Source organism: Heterocephalus glaber, unplaced genomic scaffold, assembly GCF_053883595.1.
Source record: "Heterocephalus glaber isolate CG9 unplaced genomic scaffold, H.glaber_assembly_v1.0 deba00001577, whole genome shotgun sequence".
NCBI classification, from domain to species: Eukaryota; Metazoa; Chordata; class Mammalia; order Rodentia; family Bathyergidae; genus Heterocephalus; species Heterocephalus glaber.
Genome location: NW_028258358.1, coordinates 29,262,853 through 29,272,500, shown reverse-complemented (window position 1 = coordinate 29,272,500; position 9,648 = coordinate 29,262,853).

Below are 9,648 nucleotides of genomic sequence, written 5' to 3'. Positions count from 1 at the left end.
CTGGGTCATGGACTATGACATTCTCAGTGGTGTAGTGTTTTTGAATGAATGAATAAATGATCTTTCATGTTAATTAAATTATTTTAGGAATAACAAAATAAACAAGAGAAAGCTTATCAGATAATGTAAATCTGTAATTTTTTTGTAAAGATATGTGTGTATGTAAGCAAACAGTAAAATTATGGTCAAGATAATGGGCTGTAAGTGGTCCAGTGAGACTGCTAAGTATGTTAACAGATAAGAATCACTTGTAATTGGCATGTTCTTTGGATGCCAACAATACCACTAACTGGTTTCTCAGGCCCTGGACAATGTTAGGTGTCATTCTTAGGTGAAGAAAATGTTTTCCTTGTTTACACAATGAATTTGCTCCAGGAGCTCTGTTTTCATGGGTAAAACAATGGTGGTTTTACTTCTCCTTATACCAACATCATCACAAATTAGGAATGAATCTAAATGAGGTCCCACAGTGTCTATAAACATGATAGAAATTCATTTTATGAAGATATGTTATCCTCTTACCTATGTAAGAAATACTAGTATATTTCTATATGAAAAAAGATAAAATTTTGTCACTCTTTTTCAAGTATTTTAAAAATATACATTTCTGAAATTACTGAGGGAACTGACTCCCCAGAGAAGAAGTGTAATCAGGAAAACATAAATGTGCCATCTGACTTTTAGATAAGATCTTCATGTTAACAACTCAGGTAGCTTTTGAAATAAACTCATCTAGCTAATACCTTGCTTCCTGAAGAAGAAATAACCAGTTATTTTTGAACCAGGAAAATGCCAAGTCTGATAGTACATCAAAAAACAAATAAACCTATGACAGAATAAATTAATGATGCTTTAATTCTTCAAGGTATGTCCGTTATTTCAACCCAGCAACCAGCTTTTAAGAGTTTTGCTTCCTTTCTGAAAGCATACATTGGGTTGCTAATTCTCAAATACTGGGTCATCAATAGTGATCCACAAAAAAAGTAAAGGAGAAAAAAATATTATAAGTGGATTTAGCTCGCTGTCATGTATGAAATGTGGTGCTAATGAGAGAATTAATTTTTTGTGAGTTACGAAGCCTTTGAAATCGGAATCCAGAAAATTATATGGGGGAGTTACTTCTTCCTTTCCTAATTAAGTGGGTAGTACTGGCTTTACTGGCCAGCTGGTTTCTCAGAAACTGAAGTCGGCCTTCCATAGCGCCATTATCTCACTTTATGGAAGTCACCCTCCCACCACATGCCGAGGGGTCCTCAGATGTGAGTGGCAGGGCCATGAAGGCCTGTGCTCCCAACCAAAATGTGAAACCGACCTTTCCAAGTGGCTTACTATTAGCTATTAACTATTAAGAGCAACAACAGCCTAAAATAAAAGTCCTTGGCATAATAACCATTTTCACAAAATTAATTCCCTCAAATAGGAATGTCCTAATGGACTAATAAAACGTGCCTTGTCGTGTCTGAATGCAGCATTCCCCCCACTTAGAGCTGGCTATAATTGGGAATCACTGTTCAGGAGAAAGTGGGAGGTGAGGAGCTTTACATAATAACACTGTACACTGTGCTCCATGGCCTTTCATCTGCAGATCTCAAAGCACTTGACAAACACTAATTAATACTCATGACACCCAGGGAGGCAATAAGTACTATTATGCCCATTTCCCAGGTGAGGAAAGGGTGAGGTTAAGTTAGGTAACCTGGTGAGTCAGGGGCAGAATCCAGAGGTCCTAATTCCTAGTCTTGTGTTCACACAGCATTACAAGGTGCTGCCACTGGCAAGATAAAAGGAAATGTGCCTCATTTTCAAACACCCTCGGGTGCAAACATCAATTGTAAATGGGATTACAATTAAGCCATTTGATTTTAACAACAGTAATACCATCTTGTAAGCTTCAAACTTTGTGATAAAAAAACAAAAATATTATTAAATGTAGTTCATTAGGCTCTGAAGTATAAAATAAAAGTGATTTTGATTACAGCAGAGGCAATACAGAAATTTATGTTGAGTAATTTAATAAGGTGGCCCAAAAGTTTAGCTTTGACTTTTAAGATGATGGGTCAGATCCTTGAAATGACTCTCCACTCCTTGAGGACAAAGACCCATCATAGTAGAGTTTCTATCTCAGTGCTAAGAACTATTGGACATATCACACCAACAAATGCTGAACAAAGAAATCTATTGAGTGCCAGATTCAAAGAGGGTATGTGAGGAGGAACAGGATAAAATCCCTCCTCAGAGGGCCCAGGGAATTAACTAGAGATACAGAACCCAAGAAACTAAGACATGAAGGGAGAGAAGAAGGAACAGTTAAGTGTTCAGTGTGACAACACCAAGGCTTAGGTTCAAATCAGAACATTAAGGTCCTGATGAATCCCAAAGGCTGAGACCATCCCCTCTGGAATTTGCATTGTCACCTATGAACTATTATGGTAGCTTTCACTGGCCAAAGTCAATTGGTTAGTAAGCAACTTGTCGGGTTTTATTCACTTTGCTTAGAATGCTGCATGTTGTCATAAATATTGTTTGGTCCAAGAGAATACTTAGAAATAGCTTTGTGATGGGCAGGGACTCAATCATACTGACCTTTTCTTCATTCCTTTAGTCTCTGAGCCTTGCAGTGTTTGCTGGTTGATATTCTATTTACCCAGAATGCCTTCACCTATCTAACTCCCACTTATTCTTTGGATTTCTGCTTAGACATAATTTTCTGACTTTTTAGGCTAGATTAGCTCTGTGGTTACACCTTCTAAGTTTGCTTTCATAATGGCTATCATATCTCATAATTAAATTCAGAGTTTTTAAAAAAGTTACATCCTTCCCTCTTTCTTCTACTCCCCACTCTAGTTCTAATTTAAAGAAGGTTCTTATCTGTTTTGACTACTTTATATCCTCAGCACACAGGAAGTCTCAATAAATGTTTGCTGAATGAATAATCACTTATGTATTGCTGATTAGTAAGAAACATAGAACTCACAGCGTTTGGGAGCACTTCTTTGAAAAAGGATAAAAACAAAGTTGGGCGTGGTGGTGTACACCTGTAATTCCACCACCCTAGGGAACTGAGGCAGGAGGATGGCAAATTCAAGCTAGCGTGGGCAACTTAAGGACTTAGCAAGATCCTATCTCAAAATACAAAATAAAATAAAGGGCTGGGGATGCAGCTCAGTGTGAACACCTGGGTTCAATCCCTTGTACTAACAGAAAGGAAAAGGAAAAGAAAAAGAAGAAAGGAGGAAAGCAGCCCAGGTCATGGAGGGAAGCCTGGTGCTACTCAGTGCTGCTACAGGCTGGGCTGCCCTCATAACCAGGGAGAGCGTGCTTCTGTGGGACACAAACCATTTCACAGGTTGTCAGTGTCATTTAAGACCATCTCATGACTGATAAATCAAGACAAAACAACAACATCGTCCAAGTCACAAAAACACCCAAACATCCCCTGTTCTGGCTAATATTCCTTATGGCTGCTTCTTTGCCAATTACAGCCTTAGCCTTGCAGTGTTCTTCCCACACTCAAAGTAAAGATTCCAATCCTGGAATAGTCACTGCTTCCTGAAGGTGTCCTAGAACTCTCCCTAAAATCTCTTAATTAAGCCCAACTCATAGAATGAGGGCCTTCTAACATGTGGTTACCGAGATATCCCAGGTCCCTTGTGCAGTGAGGTTTTCTTCAGGGCAGCAAGCCATCAGCCTAACCTTGTCAATAGCCAACTTTGTGTTCCTGGTGGTCTTCTACTTGAGGGCACAGGAAATACAAAGCCCATGTATACTTTGCAGAAAAACTCGTGTAGCTGCTCAAATATATCCCCTTGTGCAGAGAATGATTTAGAAACTTGGGATGTTTTGCTTCAGTCAGTCTGATTTTCAAAAGATTTTTTGAAACACTGTTTGAGCATTTGCCATGCTAAATTATCAAATGATTAAAACGATCACACCAGGATTTGGAGTGCAAACTAAAAATATGACATGATTCCTTAATGCTTTCCCACATATTCTTCTATTTACTTATTTTTAACTGATACATAAAAACACAGAAATTATACATATTTTAGTGGTTTGCTCCACATATTCTTAAGTGAAAACCAGTCTATATCTCTTGGAATTAACTAACTTGGTTCAAAGTAGTCTAGAGAAGGGAAACAAGATAACGTTAAACTGCCAAAGTTGATCTGCCCAGTACATAGATCACATGTGCTGATCACAGACTGATTAAATGTTCTTATAAGAAACTATGCTTCAAGCCTCTCTCGACAGCTTCACAGAATATCTCCTCATGGCAATATCTGAATCTGTGACATCCTAGTTTCCTTTGGAGTAAAAAAGTGCTTCTGATTCCCTCTACCCTTCATACCCCAAGTCCTCCCTCCCACACCATGGTTCCAAAGGATCTCAATTCTAGTTTTCTGTGAGTTGTTACAATAGAAATTTCCCCAACACACACACACACACACACACACACACACACACACACACACACACACACACCCCTAGAATTAATTATCTATCTTTTTAGAATGTTGCTTTTGATCAAATTTGGAAACACTCCTAAATGTTCTGCCTCTTGTTTTAATTGCCATAACATTTCTGTATTTCCTATTGCAATGTGGATCCGACAGAATCTCTGAAAGACATCTTTGTAGCCTCCCACACTCCCCTCTACTTCTGGTATCCTTTCAGTTCTTTCAGAGCACAGTGAAGTTTTCTCGTTCATCTCATCTTGCTGCCCCTCTTTCTTTTCGTGTTTCTATATTGTAGCTCAACTTGTTTTAGACTAAACTCATCACCTACCCCTCCCCAACTCCACACTAATTCCCTGGACCTACCTTCTTAAATCCAGATCTTTTTGCTAATTTCCTTTCCACTTCCCTTGACCTTAGCATTGAAGAAATTGTCTTTTTCTTTCTTTTTGATTTTTCTTTTTCCTTTTCCTTTTTTTTAGACGAGTCTCACTCAGCAATCCAGGCTAGCTTTGAGGTACGAAGGCCAGATTAAATGTCAGCCTCCTGAGATATGGAATGATAAGCCTATATGTTTGCCTAAAAGTTGGCAAAATAAAGTTGCTTAGCCCTAAATTTACATGCTATATCTCATCCTTCTTCAAGTCTGAGGACACCAAGATAAAAAAGTTATAGCGACATTCAATGACCAATAAGTGTCCAGAAATTTTCAGTCATTGTTCTAAACCTACCATCACCTGGAATTTCAGAATATTCTCCACAAGAGTGGGACTGCCTTGAACAGAAATCAAATCGCCCTCTCATGGAATGCAGACCTCCCTGAGCTGAGATAATGACAAACCTGACCCTGGCCCACCCCAGCTAAACCATAAAAGACAGTATGGTCCTGTACACCAAAATGTGCCCTCCTCAGCTTCTCAAGCTGAAGTCTCTCCCCTATTGTTGCTTGTTTACATTTCAATGGTGGGCTGGGAATTTAGCTCAGTGGTTCCAATGCCTGCCTCACAAGCATAAGGTCCCTAGTACCAAAAAAAAAAAAAAAAAAAAAAAAAAGAAGAGAAAAGAAATACATTTGGCTGGGGAGGACAAAAGAGAAAACGAGGGGGGATTAAATACAAGTCCATGGATGGCCATCTACAAAATACAATATGATTTTTCTTTTTTTTTTTATTAATTTTATTAGTACATTTTAGGTATACAATATACTGACATTCATCATTGGAAATGTGCACCTTTACATAGTCTCTCTTGGTTCTTATTTTTTCCCCATTCACCTGCCCACCCCTCCATCCCTCGCTATTTACAAAGACTTTGTTTCCTTTTTGTCACTTTCTCATATTAATTCCATTCCCTTCTTTCCTTTCCCCTACCCTTCCCACTTCCCCTTCCCCTTCGCCCCTTTTCTTCCTATTTCATGTTATGTATTATATCTTTTAGTCCATATTTACACTTCTAGTTTCTCACACAAGAAAATTTACATGAGTGTCCTATTTATTTCACTTAAGAGTATCGCCTCAATGTACATCCATTTAGCTACGTCTCTGATTTATCATTTTTCAAGGCCGAATAGTACTCCATTTTATTTTAAAAACACACATTTTCTTTATCAAGTCTCCAGTTGATGGACATTTGGGCTGCTTCCAAGTTTTAGCTATTACAAACTGTGCTGCTATGAACATGGGCGCACATATATCACTGTGGTATGATACTTTTAATTCTTTGAAGAAGATACTCAACAGGGGAATAGCTGGGTCAAATGGGATTTCCAGTCCTAATTCTTTGAGGTATCTCCATAGTGATTTCCACAGTGGTTGCACCAGTCTACACTCCCACCAGCAGTGGAGCTGTGTTCCTCTTGCCCAACAGCCCTGCCAGCATTTGTTATTGGTTGAATTCATGATAGCAGCCATTCTTTCTGGGGTGAGGTGGAACGTGAGCATTGTTTTCATTTGTATCACAGAAACGACCTGTGATGTTGAAGATTTTTTCATATGTTTACTTGCTATTTCTACTTCTTTGTGTGAGAAATGTCTGTTCATTTCAGATGCCCATTTTCAGATTGGGTCTTTAAATTTGGGAGGTCTGATTTTTTTAAAGTTCTTTATAGATTCCAAATAGCAGACCTTTGTCTGAGGAACAGCAGGTGAAAATTTTTTCCCACATTGTGGGTTGTCTCTTCACACTGCTGGTGGTTTCTCTTGCTGTACAGAAGCCTTTAAATAAGAAGAGATCCCATTTGTTGATTGTTTGTGCTAGTTCACGGGCAACTGAGGTTTTGTTCATAAAATCTTTTCCTACACCGATGTCTTCAAGGGTTCTACCTAACCTCTGTTCCAACTGGTTCAGAGTTTCTATTTTAATATTTAGATCTTTAATCCATTTTGATTTTAGTTTAGTGCATGGTGAGAGAAATAGGTCTAGTTTTAATCTTTGGCAAGTTGAAGCCCAATTTTTCCAGCACCATTTATTAAACAGGCTATCTTTCCTCCAGTGAGGGTGTTTGGCTCCTTTGTTGAAGATGAGATGCCTGAGTGTGTCTGGCATTGTTTCCGCATCTTCTAATCTGTTCCACTGGTCCTCAAGTCTGTTTCTTTGCCAGTACCATGCTGTTTTTATCACAATGGCTTTGTAGTAGAGTTGCAGGTTGGGGATTGTGATACCCCCTGCCATGTCTTGTTACCTACAATTGCTTTTGCTATTCTGGGTCTCTTCTTGTTCCAAATGAACTTTTGGATTGTTTTCTCGAGGTCTATGAAGTATGCTGCTGGGATTTCAATTGGAATTGCATTGAATCTACATAGCAGTTTTGGAAGTATGGCCATTTTCACTATATTAATCCTTCCTACCCAGGAGCAGGGGATGTCTGTCCATTTTCTGATAGCATCTTCAATCTCTCTTTTCAGAGTGCCATAGTTTTCAGAGAAGAGGTCTTTGATTTCTTTCATTAGGATGATTCCTAGGTATTTCCGTTTTTTGGATGCTATTGTGAAAGGAATTATTTGCCCTATTTCTCTCTCAGTGAGTCTGTCGTTGGTGTAGAGGAAAGCTATTGATTTTTGTGTGTTGACCTTGTAACCAGCTACTTGACTGAATTTGGTTATTAAGTCTAGAAGACTTTTGGTGGAGTTCTTGGGGTCTTCTATATAGGGTAACATGTCATCTGCAAATAATCACAATGTGACTTCTTCATTATCTGTCTTTATTCCTTTTATTTCTTTCTCTTGTCTAACTGCCGTGGCTAATGTTTCCAGAACTATATTGAACAAGAGCAGTGATAGTGGACATCCTTGTCTTGTTCCTGATTTTAGTGTGAAAGATTTCGATTTTTGACCATTTAGTATGATATTGGCTGTTGATTTTTCATAGATGGCTTCTCTCAGTTTGAGGTAGAGACCATCTATTCCAATTTTTTGTAGGGTTCTTCTCATAAATGCATGTTGGATTTTGTCAAATGCTTTTTCTGCGTCTATGGAGATAATCATATGGTTTTTGTCCTTGGCTCTATTGATATAGTGTATTACATTGATTGATTTTCCTATTTTTAACCATCCCTGCATTCCTGGGATGAATCCCACTTGATCAGGGTGTATGATCTTCTTGATGATCTTCTGAATTCTATTTGCCAGTATCTTATTAAAGATTTTTGCATCCATGTTCATTAGTGAGATAGGCCCACAGTTCTCTTTTTGAGTTGGGTCTTTCTCTGCTTTGGGGATCAAGGCCATGCTTGCTTCCAGGAATGAATTTGGCAGTATCACTTCCCTTTCAATTTCATTGAAGAGTTTAAATAGCAGTGGCAGTAGTCCCTCTCTAAATGTCTTGTAGAATTCAGCAGTGAAGCTATGTGGACCCGGGCTTTTCTTAGTTGGTAAGTTTTTAATTACATTTTCAACTTCATTGATTGATATTAAGTTGTTTAGAATTTTTAGGTCTTCTTCATTCAACTTTGGTAATTCATACATATCTATGAATCTGTCCATTTCTTCTGTGTTTTCCATCTTATTGGCATATAGGTTCTCGAAGTAGGTATTGATGATCTTCTGGATTTCTGTTGGGTCCATTGTAATTTTATCCTTTTCATTCCTAATTGCATGGATTTGGGCCTTCTTTTACCTTTTTCTGAAAATTTTGGCTGTTTGTCAATTTTGTTGATTCTTTCAAAGAACCAACTCTTGGCTTCATTGATTTTTTTGTATCATTCTCTTAGTCTCCCTTGCATTGATTTCTGCTCTGATCTTTATAATTTCCTCCCTTGTATGAGCTTTGGGTTTATCCTGCTCTTCTCATTCTAGAAGCTTGAGGTTCAGCATCAGGTTGTTTAATTGGGCTTGCTCTGTTTTCCTAATATGAGTATTCACTGCTATGAATTTCCCTCATAAGACTGCTTTCATTGCATCCCATAGATTTCATATGTTGTCTTGTCATTGTCATTTAATTGTAGGAACTGTCTGATTTCTTCTTTAATTTCCTGTGTGACCCATTGGTTATTCAGAAGTGTTTTTGTTCAATTTCCATGTGTTTATGAAATTTTAGTAGTTTCTTTTGCTATTGATCTCCAATTTCATTGCACTATGGTCTGGTAATACACAGGGGCTAACTTCAATTCCTTTGCATTTACTTAAACATGTTCTATGAGCTAGTATGCAATCTATTTTGGAGAATGACATATGTGCAGCTGAAAAGAATGTGTATTCTGATTTGGTGGGGTGGAAGACTCTGTAAACATCTGTTAAGTTCATTTGTGCAAGAGTTTCATTGAGTTCTAGTATTTCATTATTTTTTGTCTAGTTAATCTATTTGTGACAGTGGGGTATTGAGGCCCCCTACTATTATTGTGTTAGTGCTTATTTGATTTTTCATGTCTGTTAATATTTGTTTTATATAGTAGGGTGCACTAGCTTTTGGTACATACATACTTATGATTGTCATCTCTTCCTCTTGTATTTTCCCTTCACAAGGATATAGTTTCCTTCTTTGTCTCTCTTCATCAGTGTTGGTTTGAAATCCACTTGATCTGCAAATTGGATAGCTACTCCTGATTTTTGGGGGGTTCCTGTCACATGGAGTGTTGTTTTCCACCCTTTACTTTCAGTCTATGTGTTTGTTTTTGAATTAAGTGTGTTTCTTTTATGCAGCTTATTGTTGGATCTTGTTTTTGACCCATTCTGCCAGTCTATTTCTTTTGATTGGTGAA